Here is a 23,932-nt window from a genome sequence, read left to right as displayed (position 1 = left end):
TGATCACTGGCTGAAGATAATAATGCCAGCAAAAACTCCTGCAAGTGTGCTTACCCTGGGGTCTGTCACTCTAGACTTTGTGGAGCTGTTTTGCATAGCTAATCAAGGAAGACATTTAAATATCTAACAGAAGAAGGAAGATGGAGGGCAAGATTCTTTCTGAAATGATTCACAAAATAGTTTATTTTTTATTAGTGATTTAATAATTATTGACAAGATTGTGAGAAAAAGGGGGGGGGGTGCCATTCCATACAATTCTCACCACCAGAGTTCCATATCCTATCCCCTCCATTGGAAGAATCTCTATTTCATTTCCCATAACCATCTACTGGAAGCTTCCCTATTCTTTATTCCTCTAGGTGTATGGACCAAAATCCTTTATGAGGAGCAGAAGGTGGGAATTCTGGCTTCTATAATTGCTTCTCCATTGGACATGGATATGGGCAGGTGGATCCATACTCCCAGTCTGTTTCTATCTTTCCCTAGTAGGGCAGGGCACTGGGGAGGTGGGGCACATTGGTGGACATATTGGTGAGGACAGGTCATCTGCCCAGGAAAGTCAGGATGACATCATGTAGCATCTGCAACTTGGTGGCTGAATAGCATTAAGATCCAAAGCAGAACAAATTGTTTATTAACCAGGAACTAAAGGTAAGAGTATAGCAGATGAAATTATGGATCTTCATGAGGTAAGAAGCTAAGAAGTCTATTTTAGCTAGGTTCCAAGTGGCTTATATCTTTACTAATTTTTGGCTGAGCCCAAGAGCTAACATGCAGGTGAGCTAGCAGTATTGTCTGGAAAGATAGAGTCAGATTTGAGGAAAGGACTAGAAAGCTGGATAAGGGCTGAGAGAAGCTCCCACATTTGGGAAAATTATATAAATATAATTTTATAACCCCATGATCTTATGTCAGGCCCATGTCTATGTCAATAAATTGCTTCTACAGGCCTTGAAAAGTGACATCATGGGGGTGGTGGCCATCCCAGAATCTGAGTTGTATTCCTCCTTATTCCTTTCAAACCATGTTAAGTTGGGCCTAGTTGTTTAGCTTTTCTGTGTTTCAAAAGGATGCTCTGAAGATTAAGCAAAATAGCAAGTGAATTATTTAAAATAATTCCTTGTATATGATACATGTTTAACAGATTTTTAGTAGCTTTATATATTTTTATTATTTATTTGTTGGATAGACAGAAATAAATTGATATGGGATGTGTAGAGAGGAAAAGAGACAGAGAGACACCTGCAGACCTGCTTCACCACTGGTGAATCTTTTCTTCTTCAAGTGGGGACCAGGAGTTTGAACTTGGGTCCTCCTACACTTTAATGGGAACCCTTAACCAAGTGAAACAGTACCTGTCCACTAGCTTAATTTATTATTATTATTAGCTCTATTTAATTGTCTGTAATTGGATAGGAAAGGCAGGGTACAACCCTTCCTCTAGCTGTTTATTCTGGGATTCCTGGACCCCAGAATCAATGAGGCACTATGTAGCTGTAGCATTCTAGAGACTGACCCTCTTTGACAGCGTTTTCCCTCTATTTCTGGAATTTGAAATTCATTGCTTAAGGAGATATTAATTTTACTCATTAGAGATTATATCTTTCTTCAAATATTAGTAAAATACTAGACTTGTTGAATGTTAGCAACCTAAATCACTCTGGTTGATTTTTTTTTTTTTTCTTCGTAAGAAAATATACAACGGTAGGAAAGACCTCTCCGGAGGGGGAAACTGATTGCCACAGAAATAAGGTATATCCAGGGAAAGCTAGCCATGGTGACTCTGGGATCTCAAAACAAAAATGGGAACTATCTACCAATCTCTGGGTCAAAACAAGATGCAATGAAGCCATCTCAAAGGTACCACTGCTCCAATTCAAATTGTAACACCTGAGGACTCACACTTCCTGCACGCAAACTCTTTCCCCTTATTCCCTCCTCCCATTCTACTCAGGGATAAAGCTTCCTAGTCTGTACTAGAGGATACATGTCTGACTCCTTTGCCTGCTTGTCCTTCTCAAGCTTTATCTCAATAAACCTGCCTTGACTTTCAGATATATGTCTTTCTCTGTTTTTCTCTTTCTCTGTGTCTCGATCCCTTTTCTTCTATCACAGTGGCAAAGTTATAAATAGTATTATCTTCAGTTTTCCCTTCTTTTTAGTAATTTATATTTATAGTTTAGCAAACAAATAGATGTCTCAGCAGAAACTATTTCCTTATAGATATAATAGAAGTCATCCTGTGGGTTTGCAGGGATAGTAGAGGAATTCGAACTGTCATCACTTCCTGAACACAGGCTAGAAATCAGGGTCTGTAGCACATTTTAGAGACAGTGGAAATAAAACCTCTCTGTCTGTTCTCAAGAAGTAGATAGTATAAGTCTGGAACTTCAATTATTTAATACGTGCTTCTGGAACAAACACAGGAGCTTTAATTGAGGACTAAGACTTGGTGAATCAATTATAATAGTTTGTGATAAAACCACTGACCTTGTATATGCCAAGATCAGATGTAACACCCAGGGAAGAACGATCGACTTGGAGGAGGATATGGGGATGGTCAGCTAAAAAGACTTCATGGGAAATTACTCACAAGTTAAGTTGTAAAAGATCAGAACTGCTTTCTCATGTGGAAAAAAGTGAGGCACAGTCCAGAAAATGTTGACCTTCAATATTGCGAATTCTACTGCACACTAACTCTGTTGCTTAGAAAGCTGTCATCAGCTGGCAGAAAATTTCGGGGGAGTCTGTCCTGATCCTTCATACTCATTTTCAAAAGCAGGTACAAAACCCCTTTGCCTTTGGATACATGGAGTGAAAATCTTCATAGTCTTTATTAATAGAAACTAGAGAGACTCCAGGTCCCTCTTCTTCTCTTTGAACCAGAACACTGCTTAGCTCTCTCTCATGGTGGTACAGAGGACTCAACCTGGGACTTTGATCTTGAAGCTTCAGGCATGAACATCTTTTGCATAACCATTATGGCTCTCCTCTGCCCAGCTCCAAGGTGCTGATTCCTCGAGAATTACAGATGTGATATTTACTAGAGAATTTCTTTATTTATGTTCCACTGAGTCTCTGAAGTGTATTGAGATCAATTACATACAAGTTGACTAGTAATTTCTTATATTTAGAAGTTACTAGTCAACTTGTAAGTAATTGATTTATTTATGCATTTATTTTGAATAGAGACAGAAATTGAGAGGGATATAAGAAGTAAACAGGAGAGAGAGAACAAGAGTGAGAGAGAGATTGAGAGAGAGAGAGAGAGATAGCAGTTTCACCACTTACGAAGCTTCCCCCTGGGTTGAACCTGGGCCCTTGCCCACTATAATGTGTGTACTGACAGGTGCTTCACCGCCTGGCCCTATAGTCAATTGCTCAATCATGAGAAACTTATCAGAGATACTTAGATGTAAGCATCAGCATTTGTCATGAACTATTTGTCTCTTGGTAAGTTGAAAGTAAACCCCTCAAAAAGCAACATAAGAGAGGGCCGGGCGTTAGCACAGTGGGTTAAACACACATGGTGGAATCTCAAGGACCTGCTCAAGGATCTGGGTTAGAACCCCTGCTCCCCACCTGAAGCAGGGGGTCACCTCATGAGTGGTGAAGCAGGTTGGCAGGTGTCTATCTCTGTCTCCCTTTCTCTGTCTTCCCCTTCTCTATTTCTCTCTGTCCTAATCAACAACTAGGACAAGAAGAACAACAATAATGATGACAACAACTATAAACAAAAAGGCCAACAAAAGGGAAAAAGTAGCCTCCAGGAGAAGTGGATTCCTAGTGCAGACACTGAGTACCAATGATAACTCTGGAGGCAAAAAGAAGAAGAAGAAGAAGAAGAAGAAGAAGAAGAAGAAGAAGAAGAAGAAGAAGAAGAAGAAGAAGAACTATAAAGATAGTAACAGGAAAGAATAATGTCTAAGCTATACAATATGGATATATATATATATATATATTTTATTTTTTATTTTTTTTCTTACCAGTGCACTGCTCAGTTCTGGCTTATGGTGGGTACAGGGGATTGAACCGGGGACCTGGGAGTATCAGATATGAAAATCTTTTGCATAACCATTATGTTATCTTCTTTGTCCTTAGGACACTTTCTTCCAAGAATTGAATTTTCTTTTCTTAGTAAAATTACTCTGAGTATCTTTCCAAGAAAATTCAGAAAAGTCAACTTTACTCCCTTTGAAAACCCTTTTAACTTTGATGATTGCCTTTGTGATGTCTCGACAGTATTAATGAAAAATTTGGAATCTTTTTTTTCCTATTTATTTATTCCCTTTTGTTGTCCTTGTTTTATTTTTGTAGTTATTGTTGTTGTTATTGATGTCATCGTTGTTGGATAGGACAGAGAGAAATGGAGAGAGGAGGGGAAGATGGAGATGGGGAGAGATAGACACCTGCAGACCTGCTTCACCAAGACTCCCCTTAAGGTGGGAAACTGGGGGCTTGAACCAGGATCCTTACACTGGTCCTTGAGCTTCCCGCCACGTGTGCTTAACCCTCTGTGCTACCACCCGACTCCCAAAAAATTGTCCTTCTTAAAGGAAGATCTGTATCAGTCATTCTCTTTCCTAAAAACAGAGTAGGTGTCCTCAAGTTGACTATTATACACCCAAACTTGTCTTTCTTTTTTTTCTTCTTAGTATTTAGCAGTCCCTCCTGGAAGTAAAAACCAGTAGGAAGACTTCTGTTTGGTGTTCTCCTTAGTATCTTATTTTGTTACTGTCTTCCTTTTGTTGGGAACAAAAAAAAAACTAGTACTTCAGTTATTTTAAGTAAATGCTAATGTCATCTGAGGGGACTTGAGCAGAGATTGAAATCAGCCTCAGAAGGAGCTATTCACATGTAAATGTCTTCCTTGAAGCTATGTCCAGCAGAGATGCCCTGAGTCAAGAAGGCAAAACTTAAACCTACACTTTTTTTTAAAATTTGCCTCCAGGGTTATCCCTGGGGCTTGGTGCCTGCACTATTAATCCCCTGCTCCTGGAGGCTCTTTTTCCCATTTGTTGCCCTCATTGTGGTTGTTACTCTTATTGTTGTTATAGCTGTTGTTGTTGATGGACAGGACAGAGAGAAATGGAGAGAGGAGGGGAGACAGAGAGGAGGAGAGAAAGAAAGACACCTGCAGACCTGCTTTACCGCTTGTGAAGCGACTCCCCGCAGGTGGGGAGCCTGGGTCTCGAACCTGGATCCTTAAACCTTCACTATGTGCGCTTAACCTACTGAGCTACTGCCCAGCCCCTAACCTACACTCTTTAGTGCCTTTCCTGGTAACCTTCCTTACTGGCTTTGCCTTTCTCCTTCCCAGTGTCCTCTATGTTAACTGAACCATTTAAAGAGGCTTACTGGTGTAGCAGGAATCATCATGTGGGTCAGCAGAGATGGCGGACGGATTCAAACTCAGTTAACTACTACCTGAACACCCTCTAGAAACCAGGGAGCCATGTGGAGAGGAACTCAGTTTTTCTGCTTCTCTCCCATGTGTATGGGAGGTGTACCTGTTATGATTAATGTCTCTCTTCCCATCACTTTTTCTGAAGCATGCCTATTTGTTCAGGTTCTCAACAGCCCAACGGGGAGAGGGTGATTCTGCCTATATGTAAACATGAGTCTTGAGAGCAAGCACATGAGTCAGACAGCTATCTGGCAAGGAGCCTAGGAGAGAGGCCAGATATTGGGAAGTGAGCATCCTGCACTGGCTTCCCTGTGAAATGCAAAAGATACAGATCTGTGCCCTTGCAGACAACAGCTAAAGGTAATCTCTTCAGGGAAGACTTACTTTAAAAGCAGGATGGCTGGGAAGCTTGTTCTCTTGAGCACCCGCAAATGTCTCCTGTGTGTATTTTCTCTCTTTTTTCTATCTCTGCTTTGTTTCAATAAACAATCTTCTTCTTGACTCTGATCAAATCTTTTATGGTTTTTCTTTTCTTTAATTTTTTAAAAATTATATTCATTTATTTATTGGATATAGACATCTTGGTATCTTCTAATTCTGCTTTTAAAAACCCCTTCTGTTTCATTTGGTTTAAATCCCCCCTGTTTAACACTGCATTCTATTTACATAACCACTGCAGTCTATTTACATAAATCACTTTTATATTTACATAAAGCACCACCTTCCCTCCAGGGCATTGGTGGTTTAGTGGTAGAATTCTCACTTGCTCCACCCCCTCTCCTTGTCACACCCTGATTTTCACCAGTCACTTTTCTCTCCACCCTCTCTGCGTCACATCCTGTTCACACCCTACTTGGGAAGTATATATAAAGACAACATTGTTCATTTTAGTTAGTTGTTAGTTTAGTCTAGCTTGGTTTAGATTGCACTGCGTCCTGCATGAATAAAGAGATACTGCATACAGCTCAACCATGAGTCCCTGGTCGTCTGTCTCCCGTCAATGAAGCTCAGCCCGGCATAGACAGTCAGAAATCAAGTGGGAAGGGGATAATAGCTGAAAAGTAACCAGAGGAGATCTGAGGTCACATGGAGGGCAGGGAGTTTATTTTACATTAATCAGTTATAGGCCAGTTCCCACCAGACCTGCACAGACTCGTAGGGCAGGGATTTTAACTGTTTCAATCTGGGCCTGGCATGAGCTGAGTGGTTACAGAGGCCATCAAGGTGCTGACAATAAAGGTGAGAGCAGGTTGGCTACAATCTGAGTTGCCACTGCATTGCAGAAGTGGGGATTCTTCATTTCAGTAGAGAGGGAGAAAGACACCTGCAACACTGCTTCACCACTCACAAAGCTTCCCCCCGTCTTTTTTTTTTTAATTTTTATTTATAAAAAGGAAACACTGGCAAAAACCATAGGATAAGAGTGGTACAACTCCACACAATTCCCATCACCAGAACTCAGTATCCCATCCCCTTTCCTGATAGCTTTCCATTCTTTATCCCTCTGTCTTGTGATTTTTCTATTTGGAGATTCATGTAAAAGCCAACCAAAAGAGCCCTGCTCTGCCCTCCACAACATAGTGGTTAAATGCTCTTGTTCTTGTTGTTGTTAGAGCATAACATTGTTCTGTGTCCATGCAAATTAGATTATTTTAGTTTCTTTTATGATTAAATTAGCTGTTTAACTATTCTTGAGTGACTTTGCATATTTAATCACATAAAGGTATTTTTATAGTCACTAAAAATATTTAAGTTGGCTATGCAAGTGATTAATCAACTTCTTTAGCATTCCAAACATTTTTTACCTACTTTTATTCAATTCCACTAGCAGTTTTCTAGTTGAAGTCAGAAAATTTTCAGTGACATTGAACCTCAAATTCTAGACCTTTTTTTTATTGTCTTTATTAACTGGAAGGAAACTGCCAGAAATCAAGAGGGGAGGAGATAGATAGGTAGATAGATAGATGATAGATGATAGATAGATAGATAGAGATAGGTAGATAGATAGATAGATAGATAGATAGATAGATAGATAGATAGATAGGTACTGCAAGACTGTTTCACCACTGGCAAAGCCTTCCCCCTGCAGGGGGATTGGAGGCTGGAACCCAGGTCCTTGTGCACTGTAATATGTGCATCAACCAAGTGCATCACCACCCAGCCCCAAATTCCAGATTTTGAAATCCTACTTTACAGAACTCATATAAACTTTAATTTATTGTAGACACTTTGCTAAAGGAAGAACTGGATAAAATAATTTTCATTTTACTTATTATTCATATTTCACTTTTAAAACTTGATTACTTCCCTTATATGATTACTGGATATTTTGAGAAAAGTTAAGGTATTTATGGCAGCTGAAGATAGAGCTTTTTATTATGATTGAGACTAAAAAATTTAAAAGAAAAAAGCTCTTCATTGCCCAGGGAAGTGAGTCATCAACCTGGGTGAATAGAATGGGACTTGTTAAAAAATGTAAATGGATTTTCTAAAGGAGGAATTGCAATGCACAAAGCATATTTTTAAATATTATACTGAGCTTGTGGTAAGCTTTGGAGACCCACTTTGTTTTGTCATGTAAATTCCGAGAACGGGTTTCAAAGTTCTGGTTCTGAAGGTAGGACTAGTGGACACTTGTGCATTCTGGAACGAAGACCCTGAGGAAAGTGTCTGCCTCATAAAGGAGAATGGGGAAGGAAGGCCGACGTGAAAGAGGGGAAGAGCTGTGGTGGTGTTTCTCTGGGAGAATGTTAAAGACTCAGTTTGATGGAGCTCTGAGTATTGCAACAGGGGATACAATTGAATACATGCTGTGGGTTTGGAATTTTCAACTGGGATGCATGTTTTTTTTTTTTACAAAGAATTTTTTTCTTTCATTTGATGCTTATTCCAAAATACTTTGATTTTACATTTTAATATTCCTACTCATTCATGAAGGGGAAACTGATTTATCCTCTTTTTGTTTTACAGTATTGGTCCTCTGTGTGACTTTTTAAAATTCAGAGTCTCCGGTGATGAGTGTTTTGGACAATGTACAGAAGCAAACATTTTGTTTTGATATCTAAGAGGAAACACCTTCATGTATTACAAGTGGATTTAGGAAGTAGTCAAGGCATAGTTTATTTTTGCCTTCTTTTAAAAAAAATCTGTTTTCGTGGGCTGGGGACATAGCATAATGGTTATGCAAATGCCTTAAAATCCTGAGGCTCTGAGATCTCAGGTTCAATCCCCAGCACCACCATAAGCCAGAACTGAGCAGGGTTCTGGTCTCTTTCTCTCAGTATCTTTCCCTCTGTATCTACTCTTTCTCACTAAAATAAAGTAAATGAAAAAATATATATTTTTGAATCTATTTTCCATGAAACTATAATTTTGTTTTACAATTCCTCAAATATCTAAGTCTTTCCTATACTCAATTTGAAAACAGAAAACTAGGTATTAAGGACATCAGAAATCAATTGATCATATGTGCTTTGCAATATACTGTGAGATTTCTTGGAACTAGGTCGTGGCTCACCCAGTAGAATTCACATGGTACTGTGAACAAGGACCTGTGTTCAAATCCTGGGCCCCCACCCGAACAGAAGGAGTTTCACAAATGGTGGAGCAGAGTTCCAGGTCTGCCTGTCTGTCTGCCTATCATCTATCTAATCTGTCTTATCTGTCTTATCTATCTATCTATCTATCTATCTAATCTACCTATCTATCATATATCTATCATCTATCATCTATCTACCTATCTAGCTAGCTAGCTTTCTCTCTAGATAATTTATCTTTCTTTCTATCCATTGTCTGTCTTTTTATATGTCATCTATCCATCTGTCAATCTATCATCTATCCACCTATCTATCTATCCATCTATCATCTATCTGTCTCTTATGCCCTATCAACATGAAGGAACAAGGAACAGAAAAAAAAATTTCCATCAGGAAACAGTGGTAGAATTTCACAAACAGCAGGGCCCACAGTAACACTGGTAGCCAAATAATAGTAACAGTAATAACATCTCATTCCTTGAGATACCTCGTCTCATTTTTTAGATGTGGAAATTGTTTACTAGCCAAAGGAGAGTAGAGACCTCCCCCTAAAACACTGACATTTTCATTCAGACACAGACTTTAAAGGTTTCATAGGCCACTTGAACCCCACTAATGAATGTGGGATTTCTATTAGCTCATCCTAAGTGAAGAACTCGGTATTGAAAAGATCCATAAAGTGGATCACCAACTTCCTCGTGACAGTTCCCTTCCTCCCCAGTAGACATACTTTGTGGAGCAATAAGAAACTGACTTTTCCGGGGAGCATATTTTGTTCTTACTTTCTTATACTTCCGCGGACCACTCAGTGGATGAGCAGCAGGAGGGTCAGGGGTCTTGAAGGCAACCTCCCAGGTGGGTCAGGAGTCGGTGAGGGAGAACGGCGAGGGAGAACAGATAGACACCACACTCTATTGGAGGGTGAATCTGGACTCGTTTTAATAGTGAAACTGCATTAGCTTTTATACTTTTTTCAGGTTACATTCAGGTTGCCTAAGCAACCAGCTCATAAAGAAGTAACAATAGTCTTGTGGCTTTGGCAAGCTACATGTTATTCCCCCATAACTGTAAAGAATGGGTACAATACTTTGTATCGTTCTCTTCCCAGGGGAGGTCATACCCAGAATTGTTTTAGACTTTTGCTGAGGGCTATCTCTACCATTAATCTTCTATGGGGGCACACAGATCTTTGCCTAGTCGTGGACCACTGCTCATCTAGGTCTGGTACAGTTTAACTATTAATCTTTCTTTGTTTCAATATGTCAACTTGTACCTGGGAGGCCTCAATCTCTGTATTGTTTCTATGAGGGGCAAGTCATAACATGACTTGTTTTGTCTGTCTATGTTGACCCACCTTCTCTACTTTCATAATGTAACTTTCAAATATGCTCCTGTATAAGGGAGAGGGGGTGCTTCTGACTCTCCATTCCCACCAGGCACTGCCAAAGCATTATTAATCAATTGTGACAGTATAATTGTTTGTAGCAATAACGGGGGGAGAATGCGTCGACCCATTCCCGTCCTTCTGCCCAGCTTCTTTGAAGTCTGAATGCAGGTCCAGAGGAGATGACTTTGTCAGTCTCTCTGGTGGTCGTGACGGGGCGGCGCATTATACATCTTAGGATATTCTTCCCTTTACCGAGTTGAAATGCACTTTCTTTCAGTTCTAACAGAAGTACTTTTCTGATTTCTTGGTCCTTTACAACATAGCTGATTCCCCTTTCTTAGGATAGTTGTTGATGTATTTCACAACAAAACTGATATTCAACCCTGGGTCTTATTTTATATTTCTCCGAATTTTTCCAGTCCATATTTTGCATGGTATTCAACTTTAAATAATTACTAACCTTGCTACTCAGATCTATGAAGGCTTTGCAAATATGGAATATGAGTTTGTCTAGCCGGTAGGAGGTAAGCCACAGGGCTGTTGGCTTTTATGTAAAGAAAAGGCTTGCAGAGGTCTTGCAATTTAAGATAAGCAGTGATCTGATTTCTATTGAAAATATTTCCAGGTTCCCTACTAGGGAATCAAATAAGAATTATAGGTTGCCATAGCTCTAGCTCACAAAGTAGTATTTCTGGGGAATGAAGACAAAATTCTGACAACATCCACGTTATAGGTGAAAAGCAGAAAAAACTGTGATATATATTTGTAAATATCCAAACTGATATAGAGTACACATTCAATGACAGACATGCCTGTCAACTCATAAAAGACTAAAAAAGATGTCTCTTGAAGGCAAAGGAAAGGAAGCACTTTATGACCAAGAAAGATGTGTTTTAAGACCAAGCAGTTTGACAGAGTCCTACTCCCTAGTAGCTCTATAAAACAGAACAAGTAGTTTCAGCTTCCATAGTCTCAGTTTCTGTATCAAGACTATAAAGCCAAAACAGGGACAATATTAGCAATACATAAGAAAGAAAATATGTGTCCTCCCTTAAATAATAAATTCTAATCACTGTTTACCTGCTTCTATTTGGAGGGGAAATAGAGATGGTTATATTTCCTCCCATTTTTCCTCTCTTTAAGTCCCATCAACGTATTATGGCACTTGTTAATTAATTTGATCTTAAGAGATAGGTGGGGGCAGGAATTATTATGTACATTTTCTTGGAAAGAATTTAAGGCATAATGGTGATATGTCCAAGATCATAATGCAAATAAATGCAAATTTAATTCCAGATCTATTAAGTGAAGAAATGTGATTTTTTTTCTTTCTACTGACTTCAGAGCTTTTATAAAAGGATGCTTAAAATAAATTTTCCTAGAGGTAGCAAGATAAAATAAAATTCAAGATATCAAAACCTAATCAGCGTAGTCAGAGTTTATAACAGAATATACAGAGACCTAGTTTCAGACCCTTGAATTCACTCCTTCAGTATGACATATGCAAAGGAGTAAGAATGACTTTGATTTCTGTCCATTAGGGGGTAAATATTGATAACTGCTTTCCCACTGAAAATATCTAAAAAAAATAAATCAATACGTATGATTCTTTAAGTTACAGGAAGTAGTCTATGCAAGAGTGTGTGATATCAAAGAAGAAAATGAAGTCAGATGGACTCCACAATGACACCAAATTACTGTCTGTCCCATTGTTGAGGCTGTGCACACAGGACTCGTGAACTGCTGCTCAGAAAGATGAATCTGATGTCTGACTGACTGGCTGGAGGCAATTTTCCTGTATAGGGACCACTGTGGAAAGGGAGTGGCCCAGCAAGAGGCATTCCTTCTGGTCAGGGTTGTTTTATTCTTTTTTGTTTGTTTGTTTTTGTTTTTGTGTATTGCTTTTGTTTTGTCTTCTAGAGTAATGCTGAGCTCTGATTTATGGTAGTGTGAGGGATTGAATCTGGGTCCTCAGAGCCTCAGGCAGTAGAGTCTGTTTGCATAACTATTATGCTATCTACCCCATCCCAGGGTCTTTTTATTAACAAGATTTACAAAACCATCAGGACTTCCAAATACAAAGGGTTAGGTTCAGGCAAGAAGCAGAACAGACAGTGAGGTCAATGAATAAATAAGTGGTTTAAAAGTTAGGATGTGGTAAGGGACTCTAAAGGTAGTAGGTTTAAACTCAACATATAAGTGACTTCTGTTCATCTGTGTCTTACTGACATTTACATCAGGACTTCCAAATACAAAGGGTTAGGTTTAGGCAAGAAGCAGAACAGACAGTGAGGTCAATGAATAAATAAGTGGTTTAAAAGTTAGGATGTGGTAAGGGACTCTAAAGGTAGTAGGTTTAAACTCAACATATAAGTGACTTCTGCTCATCTGTGTCTTACTGACATTTATCTCCCTGACATGCTTTGATGTTTAGGAGATGTTGAAGTCCTTTAGATTTTTTTTCTCAATAACTTAGGTATGTTTGAAGGATATACAGATAGTTTACTGGAAACAAAGTCTTTCAGCTACTGGGTTAGATGTTAGCATGAAGTTAGGGACATCCGGTATGAATGTCCCCCAACATCTCCCTGGGGATCATTTTTTTAAACCCCAGCTTAGGAGAGCGAATGAAAGAGTCCACAGTTTACCTGAATCTGAGAGACAGGGATTTGAAGTCAATCAAAAACAATTTTTGGAGACAAAGGGAAAAAGAAAAGAGATCTAGGGGCTGTTCCACTTTATGAAGGGAGGCTGGGTCAGCCACTCTGCCACCTGAGGAAGACTGGTCCTGAAATGAGTGTAGCCTAGAACATGGACTACGAGTTCAGACTGACAGGGACTCAGAGACTATACAGGCTTCTGTGTTAAGTAGGAATAGACATGAGCCCTCGCTCAATGGGGTCAACAGTCAGTGGTGTTTATGTACTTTGCTCATGTTTGGGAGCTACTCTCTGCTCTAATCCCGCTCTCCAGCCCTGTGATAAACTCTGACAGAACCTTCCCAGCCGACAGTTTTAGTCCACCTGCATGTTAGCTATCAGGCTCAGGCAAAAATAATGACATCATAGGCTCCTTGGAGTATACCTAAAGCAGACTTCCTCGTTTCTTCAAACCTGAAGACCCCTAATTTCATCTGCTGTCTTCCTACCTTTGGGTTCCTGTTTTTTTCAATAATTTGTCCTGCTTATATCTTATCACCTTTCAGCCACCAAGTTACAGATGCTACTATAATTCCATCTTCACTTCCTTGGACAGATGACCTCACCAATGTATCCCAGAACTTCACCTCCCCAGAGCCCTGCCCTACTAGAGAAAGACAGAAACAGGCTGGGGGTGTGGATCCACCTGCCAATGCCCATGTCCAGTGAAGAAGCAGTTACAGAAGCCAGAACTTCCAGTTCTGCTCCCCATAAAGAATTTTGGTCCATATTGTAAAAGGCAGTAGCCTTGAAATTCCCTTTTTATGCAGTTGTTTGTTAAGTGCTTTTAGTATGAGTTGCTTGTAGTATGAGGTGGAAAATTCCTTGCCCCTTCCCCCTTGAATAAGCAGGACCTAATCAGTGAAGGCCACCCATTGTTCGAAGGACCCTGCCTGGGGACAAGCCTTATCAGGACCTCATCAGTGAAGGCCACCCATTGTTCGAAGGACCTTACATGGGGACAAGCCTTATCAGGACCTTTGAACAGACTTTGTGGTGTGCTGCCTACCGGATGGGTGGTCATAGCCTATGGCAGGAGGATGTGGCGACCCTGCCTGGTTGAATTCTATTGGTTGTGTGATCTTACTATATTTGAAACTAGCCCGCGCTTTGCTTTGAATGGATCATGCTTTTGCTAAGTTTGAAATGATTGGATCTTGTGTTTGCTATAGCCTGTTATTGGATGTAGGTTGATAAGGTGATGTGCTCCCCCTCCCTGAGTGTAGTCTGAATTCCTATAAATTGTATGGTTTGAGCCCTGTTCGGGGTCGAGCTTGGTAGACTAACACCAGTCACCATCTCGGCCCGGATTGCAATTCGTCAATAAACATCTTTGCTTCCTTACAGTGGATGGTGGTTTGATTTATGCTCGCTAACACATATTCCCAGAGGGATAAAGAATAGGTCCATATTTCCAAAGGGATAAATCTTCCAATGGAGGATTATGAGACATGGAATTCTGGTGGTGAGAACTGTGTGGAATTATACCCCTATTATCTTACAATCTTGTTAATTATTATTAAATCAGTAATACAAATTTTAAAGAAAAGAGAGCTAAAAAGAATTGCAGTCATTCCCTAGGACCACAGCCTAAATGTGGATATGCAGGTGAAAACAAAATTCCCTAAGGCTGAAAAATTCTCAAAGTGAAGAGGCCTCAAAGGAAATGAAGGCAAGGAAAAATGGGAAAAAAACAGACATAGATAGACAATGATAGGTATAAAGTCTGCCCATATTTGCAACTGTGGCAGAACTATGGCAGCTCCCAATGGAGGGGATAGGCACACAGAACTCTGGTGGTGGGAATGTTGTAGAATTGTACCCCATTCTCTTATAATTTTGTAAGTCAATATTAGATCATAATTAAAAAAAGAAAAAAAAAAAAGAAAACCGGACATACCTTTCTGGTGACATCAATAGGACTTCGGGCCTAGGTTCCAAATAAAGAAGAAAATGGTTCTGAGTTCCCTTCCTCTGGTATCTGATTCTCCCTTTTAAAGGGAAAAAACCAGAAGAGAAACAGACATAACCTGTTCTCATATTTCAGTGCATGAATCAACAACTTTATACTTTGTGTTTGGACATTTCTGTGATGGTTTAGTTTGCAGAATCTGCATAAAGACAAGTATATTTCTGAATCTTTTTTATATAATTTTGTTATTATCTTTATTTATTTGATAAAGACAACCAGAAATTGAGAGGGGGAAGGGAGATAGAGAGGGAGAGAGACAGAGAGACACCTGCAGCCCTGTTTAACCACTCATGAAGCTTTGCCCCTACAGGTAGGGACCAGGGACTTGAACCTGGGTCCTTGTGCACTGTAACATGTGCGCTCAACCAGGTGTGTCACCACTCAGCCCCTATATTTTCAAATCTTTCTAATAAAAACATTCTTAAATTCAAGTTGTGGTGTTCAGCTTCTAAAAATTGATCAAGGAAGAGTTCTGTCTAAAAAATTTAAATCATTTCCTTCCAATTTCATGATTAAATAAGTATGGAAGAAAAGTCAGGATAGTCTTTTTTTCTATTATCATTTAATTGTGTAATTAGTAGGAACTGATTTAAAATATAACCCAAATAATAGTAATAGCTGTGGGTTTGAGACAGACATGTCCCGTGTCTGATTTAATTCTCTTCTATCAGTATCTTAAATTATTCATTTTTATTACTGAGTTTAGTGAGCTCTGTATGTTTCCATTGTCTGATGAATAGCATGTCAAGATCTCCCACTCCATAGGGAGTCTCTCTGTTTTAGTGATGGTTACTTTTGCTGTACAGAGGATTTTCATTTTGATACTCCCATTTTTGTGTTTTTTTTTTTCCTTGCAGTTGAATTTGAGATGCTGAAGATATTTTATAAAGCTTATATTGAAAAAGTGAAAAAAAATAGGGAAGTGGGTAAAACTGTTAAAAAGGCACAATTTTACTACTTCCCACAGGATAAGTTACTTAGTTTTAGACTAGAAGTCTCTTGAATTTACATGTACTAAGCATGTACATAAGTTTAGAGAAGATCAGTTTAGGGCTGGGAAGACAGCATAATGGTTCTGCAAAAGATTTTCATGTCAGAGGTTCTGAGGTCCAAGGTTCAATTTTTAGTACCATCATAAGTCAGAGTTGAGCAGTTCTTTGGTCTTTCTTTCTGTAACTCTCTTTCATAAAACATAAATAAATATAGAGTTTTTTTTTAAAAAAGAAACGATCAATTTAATCCCAAATTGTGCATCTGATGCAAAATCCATTACCCAGGAAGTTAACATCCAAATGTTTGATATTGAGTCATAAATTCTTGACATGCCCAGAAGCAGAACAAAATGAGCAAACAATAAAATCTAAACAGGCTAGAGGGGAAAGGAAACACTAAGAGGAAAGAGGGAGGGAATAATGTGAATGTTTTCTTGAGAAAGAGAAGGTACTGTGCTGTGTCTACCCACTCCTTAACCAGTGGGGAGGGGAAAGATCCCTTCACATCTTGACAAATGTGGGTGTGGGAGGAATAAGCTCTGTTGGAGCCACATGGAGACTGAAAGAAGCAGTTGAGAAACCAGAAGATGGAAAAGTATAATAGGTCAGTGGGATGAAGAAGGCTGTCTTTTGCTTCAGATAAGAGAATCAGAATAATGGATGTGTGAATGTTGCCTGTGGGTCAGATATGATGCCAAGAGGAAGAAAAAAATGTGTGTTGTTTCTCATCAAAGAAGCTATCTAGAGAGTCCCAGTGTCTCCATACATAAAAGACTGCAAATGTCTGAACTGCTGAAAATGGAATTGTGTTTTCCCAGTCAATAATACATTTAGAAAGGGCATGGCACACAGGATTCTTCATAAAATAAAAGAATCGTCTTTGACCATCGGCTAGACAATCAAGGAAGAAATCCAGAATGTGTTGTTCTGGTTACTATATATGGCAAGTTTGACTAGTTCTGCTAGTTAGCTAGTAGATCAAGAGATAGTATAAAAGGTTGGGTTCCATCACACTTCATTTCTTACTTTTTTTTTTTTCCTATGAAGTACTACTCTTTAATGTGACAAATAAGCAAACCTTGGCTTGGGAGGACCAGGAAGGAAAAAAAAAAACAAACCAAAAAAAAGTGTGGTGCTTGTTTATTTTTATGGTGTTGTACTTGCCTTCTATCAACAGTTAGGAGAGCTACTTAGTCTTTGGGGAAAATACTAAGCTCTGTGAGCAGAACCCCAGGGTTCAGGGACAGGGATGAGGTTGCTGCTGTGCCTTCACTTGCCTTTAGACTGAACCCAAAGGTTTTTGGAGAAGGGAAAGAAGAGCAGACACAACTAAATGGAAGGATACCTTCCTCCTTGGTAAGTGATTGCAGCAGATAATGGGGAAATATTCTAAGTGTGATATTGGCACCCCTATCTGGCGGGAATGAAACAGACATTGCCAATAGTCTGGAGGCTGGAGAAGGTTTCAAGGTGCTATGTGAACAGACCAAATATCAGATCTTGTGCATTCTTTATTTTTTGGGGAGGTTTAAACAATTTATTATTTTTTTTTTAGATAAATACTTTTTATTTTATTTATAAAAAGGAAACAATGACAAAACCATAGGATAAGAGGGATACAACTCCACACAATTCCCACCACCAAAACTCTGTATCTCATCCCCTCCTCTGATAGCTTTCCTATTCTTTATCCCTCTGGGAGTATGGACCCAGGGTCATTGTGGGATGCAGAAGGTGGGAGGTCTGGCTTCTGTAATTGCTGAACATGGGCATTGATAGATTGATCCATACTCCCAGCCTGTCTCTCTCTTTCCCTAGTGGGGTGGGGTTCTGGGGAAGCTGGGCTCCAGGACACATTGGTGGGGTTGTTTTTACAGGGAAGTCCGGTCGGCATCATGGTAACATCTGGAACCTGGTGGCTGAAAAGAGAGTTAATATATAAAAAGCCAAATAAGTTGTTGACTAATCATGAACCTAAAAGCTAGAATAATGCAGATGAAGAGTTGGGGGGGGGGAGGGTTCCCTCTTTTTTGTAGATAGCCAGTAGGCATATTTTAGTTCTATTCCAAAGGGCCTGTAGTATAGCCTCTGGCTATACTAGTTATTTATTTATTCCCTTTTGTTGTCCTTGTTGTTTTATTGTACTTAGTATTGATATTGTGTTGGATAGGACAGAGAGAGATGGAGAGAGGAGGGGAAGACAGAGAGGCGGAGAGAAAGACACCTGCAGACCTAATTTACCACCTGTGGAGCGACTCCCCTGCAGGTGGGGAGACAGGGCTCCAACTGGGATCCTTACACGTGTCCTTGCACTTTGTGCCACCTGCGCTGAACACTCTGCACTACTGACTGACTCCGAATACTAGTTTTATTATTATCATTATTACTATTATTATTATTATTTTACTATTAATGAACAAATGGACAATTAAATAGTAATGGCTGTATAACAAAATGATAATGACCATTAGAGTTTTTTCACAAATGGAAATGGGTAATTTTTTAATTTATAAAATGGAAATATTGACAAGACCATGGATAAGAGCGGAACAGTTCTACATAATAACCACCACCAGAAATACATATACCATCTTCTTCCTTCTAACTACATCTTCTGGACTTGCCCTGTGACTGAGAGATAGCCAGTAGTCAGGACATGAAGATAAGGCCTTTGGATCTTTTTTTCATCTATTATGATTGGACAACATGGAAGATTCTAGTCAGAAGATATGTCCAATTAAGTTTGTTTAAAAAAAAAACAGTAAAAAATGATTTGTCTGTCACATTGACATTAGAGTTTTAGGAACAAAACTGGAAAAGAGAGATTGTATAAGAAGATGTCTATTGTAGACAATATGACAGTGTTGCAAACTGGAAACACAAGTAGAGTTAGACATGGCTGCAAAGGGGAGAATCAAACTGCACTTGCAAGATTGACTCCTTGGGATATGATGATGGGTTTTACGCACAGAGTGAGAGAAAAGAGAGTGTGAAAGCGAGCAGTGGTTGTGGGGGAGACCATCCATACTTACTAGGGCATGTTAGGGGCACTAGCTCTGGTCAATCAGATGATTATGTGAGGGCAACTACAAAGCAAGTGGAAGTAGCAGTTGATGTACTGGTTTCAAGTTCAGAGGACAAGTCTGGTCGAAGAAAAATGAACAGAAATGGATAGTAAGTGGAAACTAATATCTAAAAATCATAATTCTAGATTCAAACCCTATACTACCATAAGCCAGAGATTAGCCATCTCTGATAAAAAAAAAAAAATCATAATCCTGGTTGAGTTCATTTAGAGAATATAAGCAGAGTGGAATAAAAGAAGGATCTACTCTATAATACCCCTAACATTTAGAAAGAAAGATAGCTAGGAGACTTCTGCAATAAGTGAGGCAAATCAGTAGAAGTAGATAAGGAGAATACTTTGCCCAGAGAGCCATGAGGGAAAAATACTTCTGAAAGGAAGAAACAATCAATTGTGTCAAATGCTGTTGAGCCTTTGAGTGAGATAAGGACTGAGAATTGGCAATTGAGTTTAGCCATGGAGAGATATTGGCAATAACTGTCTCTGTGGAATGATGGATGAGAAAGTCTGAGAGGAATGTAGAAAAATCTGAAGCTACTCGATGTAGACAACTGCTACACATGGGGCAGAACAACCAGGAGGCTGATGGAGTCAGATCCTTTTAAAACGTTTTTATTAGTGAAGTCATCATGGGTCATAAGATTACAGGGAGTACAGATCCCCCCTGCACCCACCAGCAAAGCTCTGTGCCCCTACACACCCCTAACAATAAGTACCCTGTGTTTCACAATAAGTACCCTGTGTTTCACAAGGTGAATTAGAAGGTTTCTTTGTGATAAAATGTATTATAAAATGCTTGTCCCACAATGAAGAAAAGTCAACCAAGACAGGAAAATACACTGATATAGATTTTTAAAGAAATAGAAACGCAGAAGTAACATTCTTAAGTTGACAGAGAAGGATGTGAGAAGAACTCCCAGCCTCCAAAAAAAAAAAAAAAAAAGGGAGTCGGGCAGTAGCGCAGCAGGTTAAGTGCATGTGGTGGAAAGTGCAAGGACCGGCTTAGGGATCCTGTTTGAGCCCTGGCTCTGGCTCCACATCTGTAGAGGAGTCGCTTCACAGGAGGTGAAGCAGGTCTGCAGGTGTTTGTCTTTCTCTCCCTCGCTCTGTCTTCCCCTCCTCTCTCCATTTCTTTCTGTCCTATCCAACAACAATGACATCATCATCAACAACAACAATAATAACTACAACAACAATAATAAAAAACAAGGGCAATAAAAGGGAAAATAAATTAATTAATTAGAAAAAAAGAAGATTTTCCTAAGACAGAGGTATAGATATGTCCACTGTCCCACCCAGGAGGGGAGAGAGGTGTTATCAGCTGGAAAGGAGGAAAGAAAGATTCAAATTCTTTGTGCCTTGGGGGAAGAGAGACAAAGTGTAAAATCATGACCTTGAAGATAAATAGAATTGAGGAAAATGTTTTGGGGTTCAGAATAGAGAGGATGCTTGGGCCCTTTCTTCATAATTTAAGTGATATTCATCAGCATGAATGCTTTTTTCCCTCCACCTAGTTTTGCTTCCTTGTTTAAATGAGTCTAGAATAGACTTTGATTTAGATTTAACAGGGGGTTTCAAGCTTGTCAGACTGGAGAGACTAAAAGAAACAGGAAAGTTTAGACAAGAGAATCACAGCGACGGATCTAAAATCTAAGCCAATAATGAGAACATGAGAATACAAAAAGAAGAGGTAGTGAGTGAGTAAATATCATCACCATGAGGTTTTGCTCTGATCGGGAATCACCTGAAGAGGTGCGACTAAAGGAAGTAGTATATTTGTGTTTCTGGGGGAAGGTACAAAGGCAAAGTTTCAGAAATTTGAAGTAGAATTTAGGACAGAGGTATATTATTAATGATATGACTGGCTAAGGATAGATTCGTATGTGTGTGCATGTCAAGACTAAAGATTAATACATCTACACCTTTGAAAAAGTGACTCCGAGATTATCACACTCAGGAATATTGTGATCAGAGGGTAAGAAGGTTGGAAAGATTTCAAAGTCCGACTCCTTGGCAACTGCTACAGACATGTTGTTGGTTAGCACTGAGATGCTCTGCAGGGACAGAGTATATCTGCAGGGACCCTAATTGTTGGTATGCTTTTAAAAACCCCTTCTGTTTCATTTGGTTTAAATCCCGCCTGCTTAACACTATTCTATTTACATAACCACTTCATTCTATTTACATAACCACTGTTAACAAGCACCACCCTCCCTCCAGGGCATTGGTTCAATCCCCACTGGTTCATGATATGTTTTTGCTCTGCCCCCTCTCCTTGTCACACCCTGATTTTCACCAGTCACTTTTCTCTCCACCCTCTCTGCGTCACATCCTGTTCCCACCCTACTGGGCTAGTATATTTATAAGGACAAGATTGTAGTTTTTAGTTAGTTTAGCTTAGCTTGGCTTAGATTGTGCTGCGTCCTGCATGAATAAAGAGATACTGCCTACAGCTCAACCATGAGTCCCTGATCGTCTGTTACCTGCCTGTGAAGCCAGCCCGGCGAAAACAACATAGCCCGGCGAAAACAACACCTAATGATAGCTTCTAGAGGTCCTCAAAGAATGGCACTGGCCCTATGTGCCCCCTCCTCTCTCTCATTCATAACCCCTTTCATCTAAGTAAACCACTGACTATCAGAGACCAAGACTGGATTTTGTCCATAGGATACCTACACATTAACATGGATATGATCATTAACTGAAATCATTTCATCTCCGAAATTAAAGCTTAATTATTGGAATGGGCTGAGGGAGAGAGAAGAGTCTCCTAGGAGCACTGAAGTTATGTTTATTTATTGTTCAGTTGTTTTATTTTTATTTTGTTTATTTATTTTTATTTATTATTAGATAGAGACAGAGAGAAATTGAGAAGGGGTGGGAGACAGGGGAGAGAGAGAGAGAGGTCTGCATCCTTGCTTCACCACTTGTGAAGTTTTCCTCTCTATAGGACCAGGGACTTGAACTTGGATCCTTGTACACCATAATGTGAGTGCTTAATCAGGCAGGTACACCACAGCCTGGCCCCTCAAACTTTTTTAGTATATGTATTTATTTATTGGATAGAGACATCCAGAAACTGAGGGAAAGAGGGAAGGAGAGAAATAGAGAGACCCCTGCAGCCCTCCTTCACCATTCACAAAGCTTTTCCCGGGCAGATGGGGACCAGGGACTTGAACCTGGGTCCTTTCATATTGTAACACTTGTGCCACCCAGCCCCAGTTCATTCCCTTTATGTAGTAAGGGAGTTGGTGTATTGTCAGCTCTCAATAATGACTTTGCTATTGATTCAGTCAAAGAAAAATGTCATAATCCAGTATCACTGAGAAACTTGACAGAATTCAGGATATGATTGAAGTCACAGGTTCATAGAAATGGTTGTTTTGTATATTGTATCTCTCAGGGTTTTCTTAAATACTTTAAACATCTTTGATTCACATCTGGGGCAAATTTCACCTTTGAAGGTTTGTTTTCATGTTTATTGCCTCTTGATCGTCCTATGGCAGCCTTCATTCTAAGCACAGACCACCCAAGGCCTTGAAACAGGATACCAGAGAACAGCTTTTATTTCCTGTATTTCCTGCCTTTCCTCACTGGAGGATAAATTTCACTTTTTCTTCCGTGTACAGTTGAGCTTGTCATTTTAGCTGAAGCTCTGAGTCATGTTTCATAAGCAAGGGTTGTCAAAAATGCCGGATTTACATTAGAGAGACAAATATGAGGGGGGAAAAAAAAGCCCTGAACTGAATAAGCACAAATGCTCAGATACTCTTTAGAGAGGAAGGACATGGCCTTGGAGAAGTTTCTTGGACTCTGAGGTCTTAGCTGTTTCAATTAGAAGAAGAGCAGGAAGGATTACACAAGAGTCTGCGGTGGGGACCCCCCCCCCCAACACTCCATCTGCACTATGCCAGCCTTTAGGTCCATGGTTGCTCAACAATGTGTTTGGCTTTGTATGTTAACTCTCTTTTCAGCCACCAGGTTCCAGATGCCAGCATGATGCCGACCAGACTTCCCTGGACAGACGACCCCACCAACGTGTCCTGGAGCTCCGCTTCCCCAGAGCCCTGCCCCACTAGGGAAGAGAGAGGCAGGCTGGGAGTATGGATCCACCTGCCAACACCCATGTTCAGAGGGGAAGCAATTACAGAAGCCAGACCTTCCACCTTCTGCACCCCATAATGACCCTCCCTGGGTCCATACTCCCAGAGGGATAAAGAATAGGAAAGCTGTCAGGGGAGGGGATGGGATACAGCGTTCTGGTGGTGGGAATTGTGTGGAGTTGTACCCTTCTTATGCTATGGTTTTGTTGATGTCTTCTTTTTTTAATAAATAAAAAAATTAAAAAAGGAAACAGGCTGGGATCATGGATTGGTCTGCCAACACCCATGTCCAGCGAAGAGACTGTTGCAGAGGCCAGACCTTCCACCTGCTCCCCATAATGATCCTGAGTCCAGGCTCCCGGAGGGATAAAGAACAGTAAAGCTCCCAATGGGGGGGTTGGGATACAGTGTTCTGGTGGAGGGAATTGTGTGGAGTTGTACCTCTCTTATCCTATGGTCTTGTTGATCATTATTAAATTAATAAAAACTTAATTAAAGAGAAGAAGAGTGGGAGTATATACAAGCAGTCTGCGCCATCTCACATGATGATCTCCTGGCTATGGGGAAACACCTAGCACAGGTGTTGTGTTAGTCTCTGATTGTTTCTCATGTTACATATATTTTGGGACCAAGGGAAGATTGCCCTAAGGACCATTCCATCTGTGGAGGAACACAAAAGGGAACACTGTAATTACTCAGAAGAAATGGAAATAGTTCTATATTATGTGAACTACAACTACATTCTATCTAT

The sequence above is a fragment of the Erinaceus europaeus genome, chromosome 3, assembly GCF_950295315.1.
Source record: "Erinaceus europaeus chromosome 3, mEriEur2.1, whole genome shotgun sequence".
Taxonomy (NCBI): Eukaryota; Metazoa; Chordata; class Mammalia; order Eulipotyphla; family Erinaceidae; genus Erinaceus; species Erinaceus europaeus.
Note: the sequence above shows the minus strand (reverse complement) of the source record.